At 30.8% G+C, this 25,521-nt stretch overlaps 1 pseudogene; it reads right to left on the bottom strand.

Annotated features, from left to right (window-relative positions):
- Nucleotides 1-21,721, bottom strand: part of LOC142328993 (mediator of RNA polymerase II transcription subunit 27-like) — a 96,398-nt pseudogene extending 74,677 nt beyond the window's left edge.
- Nucleotides 21,722-25,521: the final 3,800 nt, after the last annotated feature.

Raw genomic sequence — 25,521 nt, 5'->3', positions numbered from 1 at the left:
GTAATGCAACATCACAGAGACATGATACAAGTACAAAAAAAACGGGTTAATAATCTAATTATTCTATATATTAAAGCTAATTTTTAATAAATTAAAACCTTTTCAGATCAGGAAGCCAGTAAAATGGCTCTGTGCGGTGACAGTTTGAAAACGCTGTTACAAAATCATTTTATGTGGGATCTAAGTCGGTTATTTTTTTTTTATATTCATAAAGGAATCAGTTTTATTATACAATTTGAACTATGGTTATACGAAGTAAAATGTTTTATTTGGATAAGAAAGAATATGACCATTTTTTTCTCACAAATGTGCTTGTGTGTGTGTGTGTGTGTGACTAGTGTATTATAATTGCTATGAGGGTTACGGATTTATTTATTAGTTACAAAAATAGCTTATTATATTAGCAAAATAACGATGTATTGAAACACATAATAAATTATGTTATACAGCACACACAAAATAAAAAGAAATTTGTGGTCATAAATGTGTCACTTTTATTTGAGGCCTAATAAATCTTTTCTGACAAAAGATATCGGCATCAATCAAATGCATACCGATTCGTAATGAATAACAGTATACAGTAAAAATGGTTTTTCGTCAATCTGAATAGCCTTTTAAGTGGTGGGGATTTTTATAAAACGTAGTTTTCTTTATCTCTTTAATTTATACTAACATATGTTACTTTATTGTGTGAGTGAGTACGAGTGAATTGCAGTAAGTAACTTACTATCGCAAACTAACTGGCGTTCCGTTGGTAATATATTATTTCATTATTTTTTTTCAAAATTACATTGGTTTTTTTTATTCAGTGCGATTTTTTTCACATATTGGGCGTTTTTTTTTAAATTTGTGATTTTTTTTTTATTTGCCGTAATTTTTCTTTTATCGAGACAATGAATGACGAACAGATTAGGTTTGCTCTTGACGAAGGACTTTCAGATTATGACGAAAATGACAGTGACGACCTTGAGGGCTTGGACGACATCAAAAATACTGAAATTAGGAGTATCGATTTTTCGGAACCGCATCTCCTGAATTTTAGTAGCGACGATGATGATCCAGGTCATTCGATTAGTGATACTGATACGGAACAAAAAAATAAATGTAGCCGGTTCAGTTCTACATCCACATGCTGAAGGAAACGGTAATATATTTCATGAAATCCATTATCGTTCTCCAGTGCAGTTGGATGTTGAAATGCAACCAGCTGTTGATTTTCCTCTCCAAGATGAGGAACTTGACACGGCGGAGTTACAAGAAAATCCAACTGACCGGGCCCAAAATGACGAAACAGTTACAGATGACGAAGGTTACGAGTTGAAAGGTCGTTTGCCGGTTCTTGGAAATCCCTGGTTAGTTTGTACTGATAGGTGTAAATATGACACACTAAACAGTTTGCCTTTTACGGGTCCGGAACCAGGTGCATTTGTAAAGAATCCCGACCTTTTGGCTAAATCCGCTCCTCATAAGAGAGGTCGGCCTAAGAAGCGTGGTAGGAATTTACAGAATGTGCCTGAATATATTCCTGATCCCCGTATTCATGGGCAGACGCCGTTTGCCGTATCTATGTTGTTTTTTGGGGCTATCCTTGAAAAAGTAACATCACAAACTAATTTGTATTTTCAAAGCCGTAGACCTGATAGACCATTACCTAAGGACAGAATTCAAGGTGACGTTAGTCTTGACCAGATGAAACGTTTCTTTGCAATCATCCTGGAAATGGGTCATACTGTAAGACCCACTTTACAAGAATACTGGTCGACTGACGAGGTTTCCCATTTCGCTTGGTTTGGGAATACATTACCGAGAACTGTCTTTCTTCATATTTTGAAGTATTTACACTTCACTAACCAGGATCCACCGATAGAATCAGAAATGCAAACTGGTAACTATGACCGTCTCTGGAGAGTACGCGAAATATTTTAAATTGCTCGTCAGAAATCTCGTGAACTCTGTAATCCACGACAACAAATTGTAGTTGATGAGGTTTTATGCGCCTACAAGGGTAGAGTCTTGTTTCGGCAGTATATACCTAGTAAACGAAAGCGCTTTGGGATAAAGGTTTACAGACTTTTCGATAATTCTGGGTACACATTCGATATGAATGTATATCTCGGGAGACAACGAGAGGAACAAAATGTAAACGAAACAATTACTGAACGTACAGTTATCAATCTAATTGCAGGTTATGCAAATTGTGGATATCATTTGTATATGGAAAATTTTTTTTCATCCCTGCAATTATATCGACGACTGAAAGATGTGGGAATTCTAGCTTGTGGAACAGCTCGATCCAATCGTGCTGGAATGCCAGCTGAATTCACACGAAACAGACGTAAACAATTAGGTTTGACCAGACACCGGTTAGCCTGTCGTACGACACTGGATGGAATATCTTGTATTCTATTCAATGACAAGCGAATGGTAACACTTCTGTCTTCTATTCATGGGCCTGCTGAAGAGGGTAAATACAGTGTAACAATTCACGGTACAGAAAATGTCGTGAGACCTGTAATGATTGTAGATTACAATAATTATATGGGGGCTGTTGATCAATCTGATCTTCTGTCTTCAAGCTATTACTTACATAGGCGCATGACAGAATGGACGAAAAAACTTTTTTTCCACATTTTTGATATGCTCTTTTTCCACATTTTTGATATGCTCCTTGTCAATGCTTATACGGCTTACAATAAATAATAAATAATACGGCAATAAGATGGAGAAGAACCAATCATTCTGATGGTTTCGAAATGAGGTTTTGAAAGGGCTTGTTTCATCATCTCCTACGAGATTTTCTGCACGAGGATCTTATGTAAGAAATCGTGAATTTTTACGTCTTGAAAGTTGTGAAGCAAGACATTTTCCTAAACGTGAGGGAACAAACAGTTTTAGACAATGCGTTGTGTGCTCGGCAAACGGCATTCGCGTAAGATCAGTCTGGAGGTGTGTGGCTTGTGAGGTACCACTCTGTATAGACGGATGCTTTCTCGTGTATCACACACGCCAAAATAACACCAACTAGGGGTAAGAGCTTTTTATTTATAAATTTATTACTTCATTTTATTTGTTTAGTAAGAGCTTTTTATTTATAAATTTATTACTTCATTTTATTTGTTTAGGTTATTTATTATTTGTCATCTATTTCATTCTTTTGTTTTTTTTGGGGAATCTCCCATATTGCGATTTATATGTTGGTGTAAAAACTAGTGCGCGCTCGTAATTTCTTATTTTATATATTATATATATATATAATATATATTACGATTTTATATACATAGTAACATAAAAAATACCTGTTGTTTGTACCGAATAGCTTGTAATTACTGGGGTAATTATTATGCGTTTCATGAACTCTATTGACCCCCCCCCCCCCAACCCGTGGCGTGTAACAGCAATACTCTGTTGTAAAAAAGTTTTTTTACGTAATAAATGCTCTAAGGAAGTCTTATAATTTTTAAAATAAATTTTACATTATATGTAACGCTAAGAAAAAATAAATAACTATAAAAATTTCTCGAAACTGATATGCTAATTAATCTGTAATTTATGACACGGGTTTTTCATCATATTTTGCCCAACTTTCAACCGATTTGCTTGAAAGTATTTTTTTTTTTTAATCAGCAAACTATATTTCATAAACATAAAAAAAATAAAAAAAAAATTCGCTAATAAAAAACGCGGTAGAAATGCGCAAAAAAAATTCTGCAATTAAATTATCGTAATTTTTATAAGGTTTCAATTTTTTTGTTGTTACAGGCATAAAAAATATCCAATCGTAAGGTTTTTTTTTTGTCAGAATCTGTTAAATCTCGTTAATATACTGTAATTTTTTGAACATTTTTTCACAAGAGGGTAGCATAAGACTATGAAGAGAGGCAATCAGATACCAACTATTTTTGCGGAGCGCTAAGAAGCGCGGAGCATTGTGATGGGAAAAGGTTAAGTTAATAAAGATACTATGAGCAAAGAACAGAGTTTTCTGTAAATTTTAAAATAAATAATACTCGTGTATAGACGAGTATATATATTTTTAATTGGGTTATCGGTAGACTGACTAAGGAATTATAATCAGTTGAAATCGATATATAAAACTAACTTTAATTCGGTTGTTAAAAAAATATCGCGAACAGAGATATGAAATTGAATTTAAACAAGATGTGCGACTGGTTTTAATGGCTCTGGCAAGAAATTAGAAATAGATTGAATACCTCAAACCATAAAAAAGTAATACTAATTTTAGGAATAATTCATCAAACTATAATAGAGTAACTAAACAAATGTAATATTGGAAATGAAAGAAACCTTTTACACAATGCACAAAATCTTGCGTCAGGTTATATGCAACAGAGGAAACGTAAAACTAATTTACCTCACTCTAATAAAATGAAATTATTTTGAAAAAAATTCAAAGCATTTTGGAGAATTTTTTAAACAGTAAACCCCATATGCGCACCAGTTATGCGTACACCGCCTATAACAAATTATGTATCTTTACCCATTATAATTTTTGTCTCGATAAATTATTTTTGTCCTTGCTGTCAAGAATACTTTTTCTAATTCACCGAAAAGTTGAAATTTATTACTTAGTTTTGACTTCAGTATTTTCGTATACGAATTATTTAGATTAAAGCCCTTGCGACCGTTAATGTTTCTATAAAAGAAAATGAAGCAATCTTTTTTAGTTTAAGTACAGAAACTTGCTTAGAATTTCTCTAATAAGTTAGTATACCTGAGCTAACAAAATCCTCAAATTTAAAATATATCTTAGACACCAGGATTTTATTTCAGTTTGGTAGTATAAAAAAAAAACTTTTTCTAAACATTAACATTCTAGAATCGATTATCCAAAGAAATACGGAATTATTAGTAAGGTCATGTATATTAACAGCACGCAATTTATTCCTTGCGGGGACTCAAAGACAACGGGTGCGCAGATAGGTCACATCCAAAACCACCGATTCTGATACAAGTCTTAGGTTCCGTAATTTTCAGTTACGATCCAGATTGATAAAAAATGTATATCTTTATCATGGATTTATATTTGAATATCTAAAATAAATAATTTAGAATATTGTAATAAAAAAATAAATACAACTAGTATATTAAAACACGATTAATTAACTTGAAAAAATTTTGAATTTTGAATTTCAGTCAAAATAACTTCATAACCACCCTGTAAGTAAGAAATAACGAAAAAGTGATATATTCTTGAATACAGCGTGAACAAAAAGAATAAAGATACGACTTATAAGTGATAAAAATCATAAAGGAATATAAATAGAAATAAAAACAAGGATTAGATTTTGCAGGTTGATTTATATCCCAACTTGTCATATGTGGTACAGAAAGATATAAAGATGCTTAAATACCACAAATGATAAATAAAGCTTTATAAAGTAAAAAAAAAAAATTCGGGAATATGATACTTGACTGGATTGAGAATGAGATTAGAGAAGTTAGCATGTGTTTTAATTTACTCTTGTAAATTAAAACACCTACTAATTTTGAATACAGTATAATTACGAAGACCTGGAATATCTGAAATATGATATAATCGGAGAATTACATGTAATTATCATATTGTTTATTTTATAAATTAATTTATTTTCACGGTAGGAAATGTAAATAAATACATTTTTTATTATTATCGAAACATACGAATAGACTGAACAGATTACGTTAGGAATGACTACGTGTGCTACAGCACGACAAAATTAACGGTTTCAGTGTCTCTTAATATAAACGGAATTGCAGAAAATTACTTAATGACTGTTTTAATTATTTAATGAGTCATCGACAAATTCATATGATTTCTATAAAATAATTTTTTTTAACATTATATTAAATAAATTTAAGAGATCTTTTTAAACGGGTCGTTAGTTTATTAAAAATTGCAACGGAAGCATAATAACGCTCTTCCTCGAAAGCGAAAGTATTCTGTTTAGTCATACGAAAACAGTATTGTGTTGTTTGATTTTATGGTATTGGATATTAATATTTTTTTTTAAGAATAAACGGCTATTGTTTTTAACAAAGTTTGCACATTCTTAAATATTTAAAGCAAAGAAAAGTTAAAATTTAAATTTTCTAAATCTATCTACGTGATTCATATTTATAGGTGTCAAAAAATAATCTGAAAACTCATTACTTTCTCGGCGAATATAGCTAAAATAGCTATGTTAATGGCGAAAATATGGTGATCATGTCAAAAATGGGGTGTTGGGTTGTTTGAAAATCTTTACGTTTACGTTCAACACCCCCCAAAAAACCCCATATATATATATATATATATATATATATATATATGGGTTTTGTGTGTGTGTGTGTATATATATATATATATATATAAAATGTGTGTGTGTGCGTGCGTGCACAAATACATCTGTCGCATTGCTTTTGCTCTTACATCTCAGGATTGATTGACCAAGCCGATTTTCTTCAAATAACGGGTTTTCATGAAGGATTGTCCACGTAAATTTATTACAAAAATACTAATGTCAATAAAATACTAATACAACATTAATCAAATTTTAGCGGGCAGCGCATCGCTAAAAAAAAAAAAATTGATAGATATTATAATATTCCTAGTACGAGTAGATATACGACTAATTCAAACCAACAGAATAAGTTGAATCTTGTATAAATGAGATGACCTAAGAAAGTAATAGTGCTAATTTATTATCACACTTTTTCAAAACTTTATGTACTATTCAATAAGCCACAGTTTATTATCAATAACGCTGATACAAATTAGATATTACTAAAAGATTAATAGATCTATTTCACAGCGCTAATATTAAAGCTGGGTACGTTAAAAAAGATACTAGATAAAAATTCAATAAAAGGAAAAAAAATTGTTTCAAAATACTTATATTTAATTTAACAAATGACTGACCTATAAAAAAAAACCAAAAAAAAAAAACGCTGATTTAGTAGTTGATTTCCAATATTAAATCATTATGAACAAACAAATTTAATTTTCTCACCTTCAATAAAATTTTAAAATTCTAGAAAACAATGTACGATAAAAAATTTAATATATTAAATTACGAACACTTTGTAAAAAAAATGTAAGAGTAAATAAAATACGCAATGTATTATCAGAAATTTGTTGATCACTGCCAAGCGGAAGTTCAAAAGATTGACTGAATACAGCAGTAGGATATTCGTTTATGGCGACAGTAAGCAGCTAATCATATCGTTGACTCGGGAAGATGTATTGATGTTGTAAAACAATTACAATTTGGAATAATGAATAATCGATACTCTTTTTCTACGTAAACTATGGCGGTTCTTCGTTGCTACAAAACGTACATCTTATTATTACATTGATGAAGTACTTAAAATTGTATAATATCTACGTATACTACCACCTAATGTATAATATCTGTAAAAGTAGTTCATTTATTTAAGATTTTTTATATAAAAAAATCGTATAAAATCTTTCCCCTCACCGCATACAAATGTAAGTTAAATGTTTTACGGATTAGTTTGTAACCGTCTGAGTTTTGTTTCAATGAAACGCATAAACTCTTGTTCAAATTTAACATATAAAATACCTCCTATGCATAAATATATATATATATATATATGTGTCTGTATGAAAATATAAATTGTAGCATATATTCTGAAAGAGAATTATGTAAAGATTTTATCAAAAAATTAACTGCTAGCTTTTAAATGCTTTTCCTAAAATTGTATATTTAGCAAAAATTCAATTTAAATTTGTTTCTTTTTAACCAACATTTAAATAACGATTTAAAATTAAAATGAAATTTAAAGAACTGAGAGATTTTTTTAGGACAATTTAATTGTTTTTAATAAAATCTTACAGTTTACATTAAAAAAACAATATAAAAAAAAGGCTAATATCCAATTTCCCTTAACCAAAACTTTGAAATATTTGTTTGATAAAAAATCATAAAGTGTTCCAATACGGATCCTGTGAAAAAGTAAGTTCAAATGATCATCCAAAAAAAATAGTAGTCCACATCAAAAATTGTATTAAACCATTTTTTCCCCTCTCACCGAATCGGATTCCACAATCCGTAGGAGTATCCTTTTACTGTAATAAGCCAGCCGGATCTTAACTATTAACGCCTGCCTCGTAACTTCCAGAGTAGGGTTACCAGGCCCGACTATGTCCGTTCCTGTTTTCCCCACCGTAGGAGCCGGGCTACCCAAGACGGGTGGACCGACTAAAAGAAAATGTAATTAGCTGGCTAATTTAATTCAGTTCTGTGTTTTAAAGAAATGTATAGAAAATGATAATTTCAGTCATTAATATACTATTTTATACAGTGTTAATTAACTGTGACGATCCTAAAATAACTTTACAGCATTTCAGCATAAAAAAAATTAAAATTTAGTAAATGCTCCTACTTCAGAATTTTTTGTTTTCATTATGAAATAGACTCAAGTCAACCATCCCAGAGGGCCTTAATAGGTGAGGGTAACTAAAAAAATGTGTAATTTCGGGTTAAGACAATCTTATCAAAATGGCGGAAATTTAATATTTTATCGGCCTATCTTTTAAATAATATCGCTCAATAGTGAAACAGTTTAAAAAGATTTTTTAATTTAAAAATAAACATTAATAAAACGATGTTTTATCAACTGCTCCTAGAACAAAAATATTTTTGTTGTATATGAGATTATCTTACGCCAAAAAAAAAATTGATAGATATTATCCTGTTCAAGATACAAAAAATGTTTTGTTTTGAATCGATGAACATTAAATGCCCTTCTCTTTAAACCAGTCTCAAGAAAATATGCTACCGATTTGAATTGAGGTAAGGCATTCTCAAAATTACGAATAAGTATTTTTAGTTGCAAAATACAAATAAAGGAATCCCCTTAATAATATGAATATAAAGCCGGACTATAAATAAACAAAAACAAATATTATATGCTTAACTTTCTTCAAAGTACACGATACAACTAACCCAAAATACATCAGAATAAAACAGAATTCATACAAAAGATATTTTTTATATAAACAAACTGGTAATGTTTATTTCATAATAATCTAAACGTTTAAAGAACAGTAATATTAAATTGTTAGAAAAAAAAAGCAAATCGATAAATCTACAAAGATTAAAAAAAAATAGAAAAATACGTAATTAATTTTTTTATTACACTTTTGAGACGATTCATCATATACCATCAATTTAAACGGTTAGCACCGTTTCTTTCAAAATGAAATTAGTTTAAATGAAGTGCAGTAAAAAATGTGTATATGTAATTTAATAGGCGTACAAGGTGGTGTCCACATCAGATTTTTACTAAAAGAAGTTATTTATGTAATAAGTTGTAGCAATTTTTAAACGTATTTTTATTGTTTGTCTCTTAGATGCTGTAACCAAATTAATATGGGTAAGGTGATACAGGAAGTCATTCCTCAAAACAAATCTCATTCTCTGATATAATCTCTGACTATCTCCTCTGATAATCTTAACAAAATGTCTTATGCGAAGTGCATTTCCGTACTTCATAATAAATTTTATTACTTCGTAATAACTTGTCAAATATGGAAAAATCAGGTCATATTCAGCAGTACAACATAGGAACTGAATTTGTTGTAAACAAACGAGAAAGTATTATCTGATTGGGTCTCTTGTATCTCAGGTAATGTATATGTATAAATGTATATGTATATATACATATATATACATACATTTACAGCATATAGATACATATAGCATATACATACAGCATACAGCATATAGCATACATATATATGTATATATGTATATATATATATATATATATGTATATATGTATATATATATATATATATATATATATATATGCTGTATATGTGTTACACTTGTAAAAATAAATTGAGAGTAAAACAACAAATTAGTATACTTTTTGCTGAGAAAAAAACGAATTATATATACTGTCTCTTTTAAATAGGAGAAGACTATTCACAAATTATAAGAACGTAAATTTTTTCATCAGTCTCTCTTTTCTTTTTTTGTTTAGCTTCCAGAACAGCCGTAAGGTATTACTTCAAAGAAGTCATTTACATACATACATATGTATGAATGTAAATGAAGTGTGGTCTTATACAGTCTCGAAGCGACCATTCCTAAGATTTTTGGTTAATTGAATCTCAACCGCCAAAGAACACCGGTATCCACGATCTAGTATTCAAATCCGTATAAAAGTAACAACCTTTACTAGGATTTGAACCTTAGGATTATAAACTTTGAGATCAGCTGTTTTGCGATGACGAGTTAACTACTAGACCAGCCCGGAAGGCTTTTTTTCATCAGTATAGAGTTTTGGAAATGAATGTTACTAAATTATAGAAAAAGTAAGTAAACTGTTTTAAAAAAACTCTATGATAAGTTATAAAAAAAAAATTAAAAACCTCTACATAAGAAGGAATAAACAATTTATTGTTTGTACGTATGTTTTATAACAATCGAGTCGATACATTTGGCAAAACGATACAAATCTTGTTTGGATTTTTTTACGTGGAAATCTTTTTCGTTCTACAATAAGCAACAACGGTAGAAAATAAAGAAAAGGGTTGGAGTTCAGACGAATTTTTAAAAAAATAAGAAGCGTTTCAAGTCGTGATAATTTTAGATAAATATCAAATAAAATAGACATCGGGTAAATAATAGTACGTGTTTTTGTCAGTTTCATTTAAATATGCAAAACCTTTACACCGGATAACATCGTTTCTAATTTTGCTTATATCAAGATTTTACGAGAAATAATTTTTTTAAAAATCTTAAGTAGTAGTTATATACATTTAAACTACGGGTAACCAAATTGTGTGTGTTTGTACACACACACACACACACACACACACACACACACACACACACACACACACACACGCACACACACACACACACACACACACACACACACACACGCACACACACACACACACACACACACACACACACACACACACACACACACACTAAGTATATGTATAATACTTATATTAATATTATTTTCATAATTAAATTAATTTTAAAGATCAACATTTACAATGTTTACATTAAATTATTTGAAATAATCGCTTTCACGAAATATTACACTTAATTTAATAATAACATTTTAGGTTATATAATTTTTGTTAATAGAATCTTTACGAGATAACACGACTGATGGCATTTCATCGGTGTATTAACACTTCACGCTGAATTATTTCTATGTTTTTAACTTACTTAAGTATACTAGCGATCAACATTCATATTTGTATCGGAATAAAAATCACGCATTAGTGCGTGGTGCGCAAGGGAAACGAAAAAGCACTGGATTTATGCCGTCCATGCTGAACACTCACGCGTTGTTGAGCTTATTCGTAAGTTTCTTATTTATTCATGCTGGCAATTTATATAAAATAATTTTCTAGTTGTAAATTAGATAATAATTTATTTCTTTGTTTTGTAGAAAAAGAGATCCGTGTTTGTGGAGTTTACTTATAATAGGTCTGAGTTAAATTTACGAGTAATAAATGATCAAAATATTCCGAATATAAGTAATTAATTTAGAATTTTTTTATTTTACTTTTGTCAGTTAGATTAATTTAGTTTATTTTCATTTGATTTTATCAGTCATCTGACTTATTTACGAGCTGATAATTATTTTTTACGTAAATTCCTCGAACGTTTTAGAATAAATCTGACAAACAAGTAAAGTTTATGTTTTAAACACGTAATACAATATATGATGTTATACAATGTATAGTTAAACGTTTTTATTTAAAAGAATAATAATAATAAAATTAATAATATTTTTCGCAACCTACATTTTATTATAAAGGATATTTAATTGCCAAAAAGTATTAATTTTAAATGAAAATAACAATATCTACATATAATTATACAGCAAAACACAATATCTAACCAATACTAACTGAAATTCAAATAAATTTATATATTACAAATTATTCCTCTTTCAAAAGTGATGAAAGTTCACGTAAATTTAAAATTCAATCAAAAAAGGTCGGTTTGATGTAACTAGGAACGAATTGCTTTGGAACAAAATATAAACGTTTCTGATGCACTAAAATATGAGTGCATATTTTAGTGCATCATGCAACAGCAACATGCTGATACCCACTAATAGAGATACAAAAACCGCTGTACAACTACGCGTATGTGCGTGATCAGCATGTTGTATATGTGCATACAGCATGCGTCTGCAAGTGTTCACCACTGAATGTGATAATGAAGGAAGTCTAAACACACTTTAAACTGATATCATCAGTTTAATATTTTAACAAGAAATAAAAGTTAAGTGCCTTCATTCAAGTAAAAAAAGTGTCATATAATCCTTTGAAGGAAAATTTGGTAATCGAACAAAAACGTGTTTTACTCATGTACATAACTTTCTTTAAGTTTTACAAGTCTACTCTTTCATAATAAGTATCGCTTTTTTTTTAATAATATACGTCATCGCATGCACAGAAGAATAATATTAAATCCATTCACAAGTAAATTTAAAGAAGCTAGAAATAGAGTAAATTTATTTAATTTCAAATTAATACTATTGCCGGCCTCCGTGGCGCGAATGCTAGCGTCTCGGCCTTTCATCCGGAGGTCCCGGGTTCGTATCCCGGTCAGGCATGGCATTTTCACACGCTAAAAAATTGTCATTTTCTCATCCTCTGAAGTAATACCTAACGATGGTTCTGAAAATAAAAAAACTATTACCTTATGATTCTGAAAACATAAAATATTGAAATTTGCAAAATAATTTTACACTTCTTACCAAACTCAATATTCCGCTTGAATTAAAAAAAAAATATGCGTATATTTTGTAGGAGTTTCCTGTGTAAGACGAGCTTATCAAAGTGATAGTAAAGTAATCATTTACTCTTCATGATAAAATTAATTCTCGTACGTTATTGAAAATATAATTAATATTTCAACTATTTACAAAAATGTAATAGTTTAGCGGATGAAATAAGATTTACGGTTTTGTTTGATTAGTTAATACATGTGTATTTTTCAGTAATTGGGATTTATACTATTATTTTAATTGCGATTCATTTAATAATTAATTATCCTTTATTCTGATACGTAAAAGTTCAAAATAGAAATATAAAATTATCTTCTCGATTAAGAAATATATAAAAAACAGAATTTAATAAATCTTGTACCGATTAAATAATATTGCAGGTACTAATTACCGTAATTTAATTTTAAATAGGACTTTCTAATGTGGAGGTTACTATGCAAGCTGGAGTACCCCAGGGCTCTGTCCTTGCACCTATTCTCTGGAATGTGGCGTATGACTCCTCAGACTGCAGTACCGAGGGTATATACCCTGTGGGTTCGCAGATAATCTATCCCTGGTCGTTACTGGGAAGACGGAAGAGGAGGTTATGGCCAGAGGTAATGCGGCTGGTGTACGACTGGTTACGAGAAAGGAAGCTCCGTTTAGCAGTGGAGAAGACGATATTAATTGTGGTGGCAGGACGTCGTCACATGCGACCGATAACACTCGGCGGTAGAAGATACTGATACTGCCCCTGTGACTAAGGCCAAGTATTTAGGGATCTGGCTCGACAGTAGGAGGTCATTCTCGGCTCACGTGATCAAGGCTGTTAACAATGCGAGAAGGACGGTGGCAGCGGTCACCAGGCTGATGGGCAGAACCAATGGAACGAGCTCCTCGAAACGACGGCTATTAGTGTCGGTTAGAGGCAGTGGCACTCCCTCCCAGGGCCGAGTTATGCTGGTAAAGCGTAACCCGCCAACCCATGGCCGGACGGCCATGGGTGGGCGGGTTGAACAGAGAAAAAAAAATCCTATAACCGCTAATTAGACAAATAAGAATTGTAGCCTATTTAACCGTTTTCATTACTTTATGCGAAAGCATTATGTTGTACAAGAGAACATAATTTTCTCAATTAAATAATCTCTTCTATTTATCATTTCTTAAACCTCTTTATTTCATATATATTACAGCTATCTAATTTTCAACATCGTCTAGTAACTCCATTTTCAAATAGTTTTTCATTTTATTTTTCATGTTCTGTTACCATTAAAATAACTGCAGAAAGATATATATTTTTAAATATCTTTCCGTTACCTAGATTAATATTTTACACAAGAGACCTCTTTTCTTCTAGATTGCTCGATTTTCTTCTATCATATTTTTATTGTCAACTTTACTTTATCCATCCTCTGGAGTTTTCCTTTTAAAATAAATAAAAAATAACAATTTGCAATTTCTGATATGTTATTTCCCTAATCGTAATAATTAATTCATTACAATGCTTACTTCAAATTAATTTGTTTCGTTTTATTTTCAAACTCAATTTCAAATCCGCAGATAAATTCACATTTAGTACTCGAATTCAATCTTTCAGAGAAACTCAATTTTTTATTTTCGTTAAAAGAGAAGCATAGTCAAAATCAACACTCTAAATAATTAATTTTTTTTTCCAAAACTGTTCTGAAATATTTGAAATTTTTCTTTTATACAAAAGTAGAAAAAAAAAATGAGGACACTAGACATTTTCATCTCATTATTATCTGAATGATGGCTGGATTGTGTATATTTCAATTCGATTTCTTTAAAACCTGTAAACATTCAACATTAAAAAACTTCAAAACTAAAAATGAAAATAGGACTTTCGTCATGTATTTTAAGATTATACCCATAGAATAAGGGGAAAAATGCCTTTAGATCAGCTGTTTTTAAAAAAAAGACATCTAAAATATTTATTTGGATGACAAGCATGACTTAGATACGTGGTGTGTGTGTGTGTGTGTGTGTGTGTGTGTGTGTGTGTGTGTGTGTGTGTGTGTGCACGCGCGCGGGTGTGTGTATTTATGTGTTGGATGTGTGTCGGCGTGCTGCACATGTTTTTAATTAATGAAAAAATTTCGTTTTATGAATTTCATATAGGGTATAACACGATTAGAAGCGACTCTGTATGAGCACCATAAACTTTTTATAGTATAAGAGAAGTGCAGCGCTTATTAATTTGCAATATCTCAATAAAATGGTTATTTTGAAATTCTTAATATGTATTATATACAATACGCGATCACATAAATTCATAGGTACGTTAGATTTTTACCCGCTCTTAAAAAATAAATTCCAGATAATGAAAATATATAAAACAATTTATCATCAGAAGCTTCATTATAGTACTAAAAATGTATTAGGTCGATAAACTCATTTTGAATCAGGAAATTATTTATTTCAGCGCCTTAATTTAAAATAACTGTTTATTTTTCAATTTTTTTTTTTAAGAGCTAACCAAATAATAATTGATAATCAACATTTTAATTATTTTTTTAAAATGAAATAAAACAATCGATTACATAATATAGTACCAGGTCTCGTCTTAAGTTACTATTTTTTAATAATTTCAACCATAACTTCACAGCGTCGTTTAACTTCCCATCAGAGAAGAAATTTAATTTCTATTTTTTATGTATAGTCTGAATTGAGACTCAACTAGTACGTATTTTAGGATAGTTCTGTTTGTTACAAGCGAGTGACATTTATTTACGCTTATGTAACAGTTTTAAGGATGACTAGCCTGTCTCCTCGAATGAATACAGCAGTGTGAAATTCTGTATCTGAAGTTAAAACCTCAACGTTTTAATTATTCTGGTTATCGGTAATATTTATTCAGCCCCTTTGCAATTGATACCTGTCCTTTTAATGTTTAAATAATATTGTTTGAGCATCCCAGATCAAGTTTCACACGGGTAACCGTCTGAGGGTTTCAGGTCTGTGATTTGGTAGCTTTTTTGTACGCGAAATCATAATAACAATATGATCATAAAAAAAAGAAAATATTAATATTTGTAAGATACATATCTTAAAAAGAGTAATATTAAAGTACAGTAAATTTAAAAACTGAAGAATACAAGAAAGAAGTGTGCATCTAAATAGTTACAAAATTACTTCTCTATAGTGTGTTGAAAATTTTTTCCCCATCTTGGATCTGCTAAATTGAATAAGCTTTTGTTTTCTTTAAATACGATGGAATACTATAGAGAAACTACGGTGAAAACCGTTCTACGATAAATGCCTTCGTTTTCAAGTTGTAAGCGATCAAATGTGCAAAAATAGAAAATTCGCGGTAGTAATAAAACGAAATGAAACACCCCGTTATAACTCAAATTACATCCGATAACAAATTTTAAAACAATTATTGTTGGAATTAATGGCCAACCCTTTTTTCTCCGTTCTAGTATTCCTTAGTTTTGAAATATGAAGCCATTTTCATACTTTAATATCACTCTATATGTGTGACTTACATAAGGTAACTTTTCATTAAAAAATTACGAAAATTAAAAAATGAAATTAAAAAAAAAACGAAAACGGTTTTTAGATATTTATCTGATATTTATTTAACCGGCCTCTATGGCGCGAATAGTAGCGTCTCGGCCTTTCATCCGGAGGTCCTGGATTCGAATCCCGGTCAGGAATGGCATTTTTACACGCGCTATAAATCATTTATCTCATTCTCTGAAGCGATACCTAACGGTGGATTCGGAGGTTAAAAAAAAGGAAAAAATTATCTGCAAAATATTTCTAAGTGGAAATCTAGAAAATATCTCTTTAGTATAGTCGGAAACGGGGAAAATTTACAATAATTGTTCAAAATGTTTTTCCTTTCTTTACTCCTTTCAAGATAAAATTTTGAAAAATCAAGAAACCGGTTTTAAATATTCCTACGAGGATTACACACAGTAAAATCAATTCGATTAAGTAATGAATAAATGAATAAACCTTTATTTCCCTTTTACAGAAAAAAAAAATTTTGTGCGTATATGAGCCGCTTTATATATTATCTCTAAAACGGGAATTAAAAAATTAAAACTATTTAAAAAAAATTAAAGTACTTAAATAAATAAAAGTACCGACAAACAAAAACTTAATCGTTAAAGATTGAGATCGATTTAAAGTTAAATTCATTATTTTAAAAAACGACGAAAGAAAAAAAAATTAAAACACAAAGATTTATCAGGAATAAAATTCATTATTTACCAGAAACATACGTGAAATTTCTGCAGATCGACAGGTCATTTCGGGTTATTAAAAAAGATCATGGCGTCAGACTATATGATGAATTGCTGATTACATTTAACTTCCAGAAATCTGGGCCTTTTTTTAAGGCTACTTTTATTAAGTGTTGTAAAGCTCATACGATTAAATACGTTTATTATCGTTAAGTGATTTCTGAATTTTTTGCCGAAAATTGTGACTTTATTATAACCCTTTAAACCGGGAATTTGAAAACTCCTTACATCGTCTGCATTTACACCATAAGTATAACGTGTACAAATTTTCATCAATTTATCTTCAGTAGTTTTTGCAGAGCATTGATTACGAATGTATAACGATATGTTGTTTTATAATGTAAACTAGCAGACTCGGCAATGCTTCGCTATTACTACATATATATATATGATTGTAAAAAAATTAAAAAACTGAAGTTCACAAATTTTACCTTTTACTTATTCTCCTTCCCCTTTTCCCTATCCAACTTCTCCCTTTCACCCTTCTCCCTCTCCCATTTTTCTTTCCACCTTTTCCCCGTTTTCCATTTACCTCTTTTTCCCTTTTGCCCGCGCGTAAATCGGTCCATCGGTCCAAATCGTTTTTTGGTCTTTAGCGGACACAAATACGAATATGCCTTTTATATATATATAGAATAAAAAGGTTTGTTTGTATATTTGTTTGTTTGTTTCGTAAATATCCCGACACCGGCCGCACCTAGCGGGTATAGTTTTTGCAAAAATATTTCTTTTCACGTAACTAATATTCAAAATTTGAATACGAACCAAATCGGTCCGTAAATATATTTTTTCTAGATATCTCAACCCCAGTCCCATCTAGCGGGTTCATTTTTTGCTGAGATAATTCTTTCCGTGTAAGTAACACGTATTCTGAATACGAGGCAAACTAACCGTAAATACAATTTTTCGAAATATCTCGACGCCAGCGCCACCTTTTTCTTTTCTTTTTCCTGTTTAGCCTCCGGTAACTACCGTTTAGATAATTCTTCAGAGGATGAATGAGGATGATATGTATCAGTGTAAATGAAGTGTAGTCTTGTACATTCTCAGTTCGACTGTTCCTGAGATGTGTGGTTAATTGAAACCCGAACACCAAAGAATACCGGCATCCACGATCTATTATTCAAACCCGCATAAAAGTAACCGCCTTTACTAGGATTTGAATCTTAAAACTATCGACTTCGAAATCGGTTGATTTGCGATGACGAGTTAACCACTAGACCAGCCCGGTGGGCTCCCCAGTAAATATTTGAAATTATATTTCGGTCGAACAACCCCTGTCCCTTTTTCCAATTTTTTGCAAAAGTTTAATTGATTCTTTCCAAACCCATCCACACTAAAGGTAGTATTTATCTCCCGATTATGAAGAAAATCGGTTTACGGGATCCATATTAAGACCAAATACAGTCCAACGTAAATACAAACGTACGCACGCACGCACAAACGTCATTCTTTCAAAAACAGATTTTTTGGACTTGGCAGATTATTTTTTTTTGCAGATTATTTGCAATTTATTTAAATCTATTTATTTTTGTTAAATTTTTTTTAAATATCTCCTTAACGCCCAAACCTTAAAAAAGACCAGTTTTATTCGAATTTTTTTTAACGATCTGTATACCGGTTACAGCTGCAGCCGGTCTAGCAACATATATCGCTATAACCGGGAATGTAAAAATTAAGTAAAATTGGTTATTGAAATAAATTAGGTGACAAGATTACTTAAAAAAAAAAAACCGATCTTGGTATCTAAACCTAGATTGTAATTTTAATTACTAAACAATCCTCACCAGTACACTACGTAAATAAAAAAAAATGTAAAAATAAACAAAATAAAAAATGTAAAAATAAAACAGTACTTGTCGGAACGTACAATACTGATATTTATTAGTTTTATCGTACGTAAATACTATTTTATATGTGTATATATATATATATATATATCTAATGAACGAACAGGCATCAACAGCTATGGTCATTAACCGGTGGAAATTGGTGGCGTATGAAAAGATGACCTGCCTGTCCGGGATTCGAAACCGGGACCTCCGCATCGATTGCCAATATTCTACCTACTCGGCCATAGAGGTTGACAATTAATACGTTATTAAATTTGATATCTAGTAATCGAAACGAGCAATTTAGTTTTAGATTTTAAATGAAATTTTTTATAAAATCTTTTTTGGCTTCGATTTTGTTTTGCAATTTGAAAAAGTAAAATAATAACGATTTTGTTAAAAAAAAAAATTGAATTATTCTCATAAAAAAAAAACTGTGGTTTAGCTGAAAATTATGATTAAAAATATTTTATCGACAAAATGTTATGTTATATACCATAAATATCAGATTACGGAACTTAACAAAATTTAATCTTTCCCTTTCATTCCCCCATTTCGCTTTTCCTTACTTCCTTTCCGTTTTCCCCTTTTTCTTTCAATTTCCTTCTCCCGTTTTCCCCTTTCACCTTTTTCAATTTTGTTTTTTTTTTACCGATTTATTATCGTGGTTTACGATTAAAATTGTTAATTTTAGTAATTTTAATTAGAAAAATTGATTTAGTTATCGGGTGAGTCACGATAATAAAAAAAAAACAATATGCTGCCTTATCAATTTAGGCCTACGTTTTGGAATAACTCTGTTGTTTGTCGTCGGATTTTACGACTAGGTTGTTTTGTTCACAAAAAAAATGCATCACGATTCTTATAATACAATACAATTTGGTAAATCTAATAAATCCTAAGATATTTAAGATTAAAAAATTGAAACGACCGCCATTTTTAAATTTATCAACGAAGAATATCGTTATTTTTTTTCCTGTTAAAAAATATCAGTTTAAAATAAAGTACAAAATTTTACTTCGTTATCTCCAACCGTTCTTGAAAAATAATTTTTTTCTTCAAAAATACAAAATTGCGGACGTACAGAAAAATATGCGTTTTTGGATCTACGTTCAGTGGACATTTTTTCTTCAGTATGTTAAGTAGAATCGCTTTCTAGAGTTCGGCTTCACCTTTTAAGGACATTCTGTATAAACGTCTATTAAAAATCAAAAACAGTTGGCCCGACGTAAATGATTGTTCTTACGATGTTTTTACCGGATTAGATTCAAGGGTAAATCTATGACGGTAACTGTATTATTATTATCGGATAATATGTCTGATATTTAATTCACGCGATAGTTTAATAATCGAAAGAAACCTCATTGAAGACTGACACGAGTATCGCCGGTTATAAACAATTATTTTGGGGTATAATTTCTCATCGATAAATTATATAGAATTATGGATTCGCCTCCGATTTAGATGCAATTTAGAATATACCGTATTTTTGACGTAAGTTACTCGTTAAGATTGTAATTATGCGTCGAGTAATTTAGTAGGGTAAAATATAAATTATTTCACAGGGGAAGTGTCATATTCGATTTAAATTAGCTAGGTACGATGATATAACCCACCGGGTTGGTCTAGTGGTGAACGCGTCTTCCCAAATCAGCTGATTTGGAAGTAGAGAGTTCCAGCGTTCAAGTCCTAGTAAAGCCAGGTATTTTTACACGGACTTGAATACTAGTTCGTGGATACCGGTGTTCTTTGGTGGTTGGGTTTCAATTAACCACACATCTCAGGTATAGTCGAACTGAGAATGTACAAGACTACACTTCATTCACACTCATACATATCATCCTCTGAAGTATTATCTAAACGGTAGTTACCGGAGGCTAAACAGGAAAAAGAAAGAAAAAAGGTACGATGATATTAATTGTTCGTGTAATTCTGAAAAGAAGGTATTGAGGAAACCGCTTCGCTACTCTTTTTTTTAACAAGTAAGCCTTTTTTGTATTTTTGGTTTTGACGTTTTGGGAATTTGTATTTTTTTTTTTTTTATAAACCGGGGGGAATGACTACTGACATTAAGCTTAAGGATTATATATTGTAAAAGTATAAAGAAAAAAGGACTCGTTTTATTAACTGTTATTGATATCAAGAAGAAATATGGGTGCTGCAGTTCCACAGTGCCTATACGCGAGCCGCCACCGCTTGGTGCCTAACAAATAAAACAATCGTTGAAGGGGTGTTGTTAATATGTGAATTTATGTTAAACAAATAACCGCCGATTTGTAGAATCATTTTTACTTTAAAATGACTAGACATCGTTTTGATATAACGTAATAAAAATCTCTGCTGACGATAAATTTTAAATCTACATGTATAAATGTTATTTTAAAAGTTTCTGCAAAACAGAAGACGGCATTTGTCAGTTTTGAACGGGTGTTATTAACGTTATATCGAAATAAATATTCTACTCGAAGATGATTTTTAAAATAAAAATTTCAAACGTTAAGAAATTAAATAAATAAGACAAAGAAAGATACGTAATTATTTTAACGTTTTTCACGTAATTAAATATGTCTAAACGTCTACTAAATTGCCCGCTATTCTTTATAGTTTAATATAGAATATAAGAAAATTCATACGACAAATTAAAAAGAAATGTACGATTACAAATAAAGCATATTTAATCTATTATCGATAAATAGATTAATTTTATTTAACAAATATAAAATAAATATATACTTACAATACGATAGATTCATAACGTGTGCGTTCATATCAAAGCACAAACACATTAATAAAAACCGACTACACTCATCGAGAGTTGAAATTAAAACGTACGCAGTACTAGACGTCTACCGACCCGAAAATTGCAGAGTAATCACGAAAACAACAGCGTTCATAGCGGGATTTGAAAGAACGAAATACAGTTAACAAATGCAGACACACGTAGAGTGAATAACGTTGTTACTTCATAAGGGTATTAATTATACATAGTTACGTTTAGTTGATAATACGATTTTGTTTGCTATTTTATAGAATTATTTACTTTATTACATATTAAAAATGTTAACGATATAATCGCATAATTTGTTAACGAGGATATTTTAATGTTTAATTACCGCAATAATTTTTACGCATTAATTACACCGTCAACCTGACTTGTATACCGACTCGTGTTCTTTACAACTGGACAGAATAACTGCTGGGATAAACTAGACCTCTTTTAAGAAAAAAATAATTAGCGGTTAAAACATAAAATAGTTAATTTAATAAATTTCCGATTGTTTATTTTGAATAAATCTTTATCGTTGTATTTTTTATAACTGACGTATTTAGAATAAAAAAAATTATTTTATATTCTAAATAACTTTTGCTGATCTCCGTAGCGGTGCGGTAGGGTTACAGCCTTTCACTCGAAAGTCCCAGGTTTGAATCGAATCCCGGCCGGGCACAGTATTTTTCATACTCTACAATATTCCGTTTTCATAGGACAACATGATCAAAGTAGTCGGTGCCCGTCATCTCAAAAAAGAAAAATTATATATATTAACGTAATAAATTTTTATTTTGTATTTACTCGCCTATATTTTCATTTAAAAATTCGTCTTAGATGTTCAGAAAAAGGTTTTCACAAAGTCGTGTGACTGAAACTGAGTTTTGGCGTTAACAGTCGGATCGATTTTGATATTTTTTATATATTTATACAATATTTTGGCGTTTTTGACGCGAAACATCTTTAAAATCACAATGAAACATACGGGTACCAGAACAGAAATTTGTAGCGTAACGAAAAGTTCTATATCGTCCTGCCTTAATAACTCCCTAACTATTTGTCTCGTGCGTTGTCATTTTATAACTTACACGGTCAGCTCGCCGATACGAATTTGAGTTTGCGTTACTGGCGAGCGGGTTGGCGGGAAGGGGGCACAGCGCAGAACAGCCAAAACTGGCGCTCTCGCTCATTTCCATTCGGTGTAGCTGACGATTTAGATGTGATAGCGCGGTGATTCGTGTGTCTGCGTTTAGAGTTTTTCGAGATAGATCGATTTATGTAATAATAAGTGTATTTTTGACAATATTAACGTGTAAAAAGTACAAAAATTCAATATGTCAGCCTCAGCCCTCGCAAAAGCCAGTCGGAAATATAAATTACGCATATCGTTGGAAAGGGAACCTTTCCCTTGGGCCGCGCACATGTACCCCAGTGTCCGGTACTGAGAAAGTGAAACTGTTTCGGGAACGTCGCAAAGCCGACACGGCGCGCTCAGTGAACGACGCCGACGGCGCGAGCATCTCTACCGCTGCTTATTATACCTTATGCTTTTTACTTCTCGTATCACACACCGATGTTGAACAAAATTGTCGTCGAATATTAATCGAAATAAATATCGTGTAACATTTAGCGTCTGTTTCATGTTAAAATTAAATTTAGTACGCAATCGATGTCTCCTCGTTTTTGTTTCGATCCGATACACTAAAAGCGACTCGCTGACATACAGACCGACTAATTTATTTGTAGAGTTGGCCAAACGAAGGGACTAAAATTTTCCATTGGAGTCTTTCAGTTTTATTCAAAAGGTACGACGGTGGCTCTCCCATCGGTCGGTCTGTAGCTCGGAGGAACTTCATCCAAGGTTATATATATATGTAATGTTTCACATTAAAGCAACTGCCGTACGCCCCGACTCAGCTCCACCCGATTTTTTTTATAGACTTTATATCTAGGGGTGAGTTTATCCCCTTCCTAAAAAAATATAAAAAATTAGATTTTTTTCGAAATCTTTCTTTGAATATTTGACATACATTACGATGATGATAAAATCTGGCATAACTGACGTAACCGGTGAAATTCGTCGCGTCTCACCGCACTTAATACATTTTTCACGATTTTCAGCTTAGGAATACATCTTATAAGATATTTTTTATAATAATAATTAAATTACATTATAAATATAACTTTAATTTTTGTACTTTTTTACGCGGTACCGTTACGAGAAAATTAAAATGTAAAAAAGAGAAAAAGTATTTAATAAATAAATAATTTACATTTTATGCCAAAGTATAAACTCGGTATTAACTTAACTTTGTAACTTAACTTCGGCATTAATTACTTTGTACAAAAATGTCGCGAGAAAATTTGCAACAAGTTTGTACTTTGCCATCGCGACATTTTTATCGGAATAAAAAACAAAGGAACTGAAAAACATCATATCGCATATATATCAGGGAAATTACGAGGGAGCTGTGGAGAAAAAAGTGAATCGGTTAAAATAACGTAGTCCATAATGTCGAAAACAAAAACAGAGGTACAATGAAATGTAACGATTGATATTCACATTAATAAATATATACATCTTCTAATCTTTTTTAATCGGCTGTTATTTAATCCCTCTCAACTTTCTTGTAAGAATGCACTTTTATTACATTATATTAAAATGATTATACGGCTGTTAAAAATACTAATAAAAAGAAATTAACTATGAATCGTATTAAAAAATTTCTAAAATATTAATCTAAATAAAACAATTGTTTAATGGAAAACCGAATAGTTAAATCGATTTGGTAAGAAAAAAGTACGTAAGACCGGTTTAAAACTTATATATTACAGGTATAAGTTTTCTTATTAAAGGTTTTTAACATTCGTAATTTATTTTAATTTTATCGTATAATTACTACAAAATTTAGTTTCATTTTCTCTCTTTTTATAGATCGATTGGTACTAAAATATTGTTACAGTAAGTAAAATTTTGGTCAACGAAGCAAAGAAGTCAATGTATCATCAGATGTTATGCGACAAGTACACCGTAATTTCTGACTCGTCAAACACAAAATGTAAAGAAAAAAGTTTGACAACTTATTCCAAAACACGTGATTATACATTTACACCGATTAAATATATTTTGCCGCGATTATTAATTACTACTTCTTTGGTTATTATACAATAATATTTTACAATAAAATTAAAATAATTTTTTTAACATTTTATTTAATTTACTCGACCGGTTGTTTACGAAGCAAATTTTTATTAATTATTTTTATTTAAATCAAATTTTATTTTTTACTTTTACCGATATTTACTTAAAATTCAGAGAATATAGGATAGAACAGTTTTTGTATATACTATACGATTTTGTCAAAGTATTAATTAAATAGTTCAAACCGGTACTCATCTCTTTAACGCTGTCTCCTCGTGAAACTTTACTTTAAATGTATAATGTACTAAATTCTGTTTTCCAATTTACAAAATCCCCAGAGGTTTAAACTTATCGTACGCGCGGAGAATGTAGTTCCTGAATGCTAGAAGTTTAATTTATTTTTCGCATATATGCGAGTGTGTCTCGATTTGCTTAAGTAAAGTTTTCTCTAAATTTACAACCTCTTCGATAGAGGTTAAAAAAGAAAAAGAGAATTTTCCAAAAACCTTTTCGACTTTTTAGATCCGGGTTGTAGACGTTTATCGATAGTAATATACATGAAGAATACTTCATATAACGTAAGTATAAATATTTAAACCGAAGATAGAGCTGAAGAATAAAAAACATATACCTCAATTTTAAGAGGTGGAGTTTTATTTTTGGCTTATTTTACATACATTGTTAGTAAAAAATTAGCATTAATAAAGTTTTCTCTAAAATTCCTGTGAAGAAAATCAAAGTTTGTCTTTC

Source organism: Lycorma delicatula, chromosome 8 (genome assembly GCF_047948215.1).
Source record: "Lycorma delicatula isolate Av1 chromosome 8, ASM4794821v1, whole genome shotgun sequence".
Classification (NCBI taxonomy): Eukaryota; Metazoa; Arthropoda; class Insecta; order Hemiptera; family Fulgoridae; genus Lycorma; species Lycorma delicatula.
The sequence above is the reverse complement of the archived record's forward strand: the minus strand, read 5'-3'. Positions and strand labels throughout refer to the sequence as shown.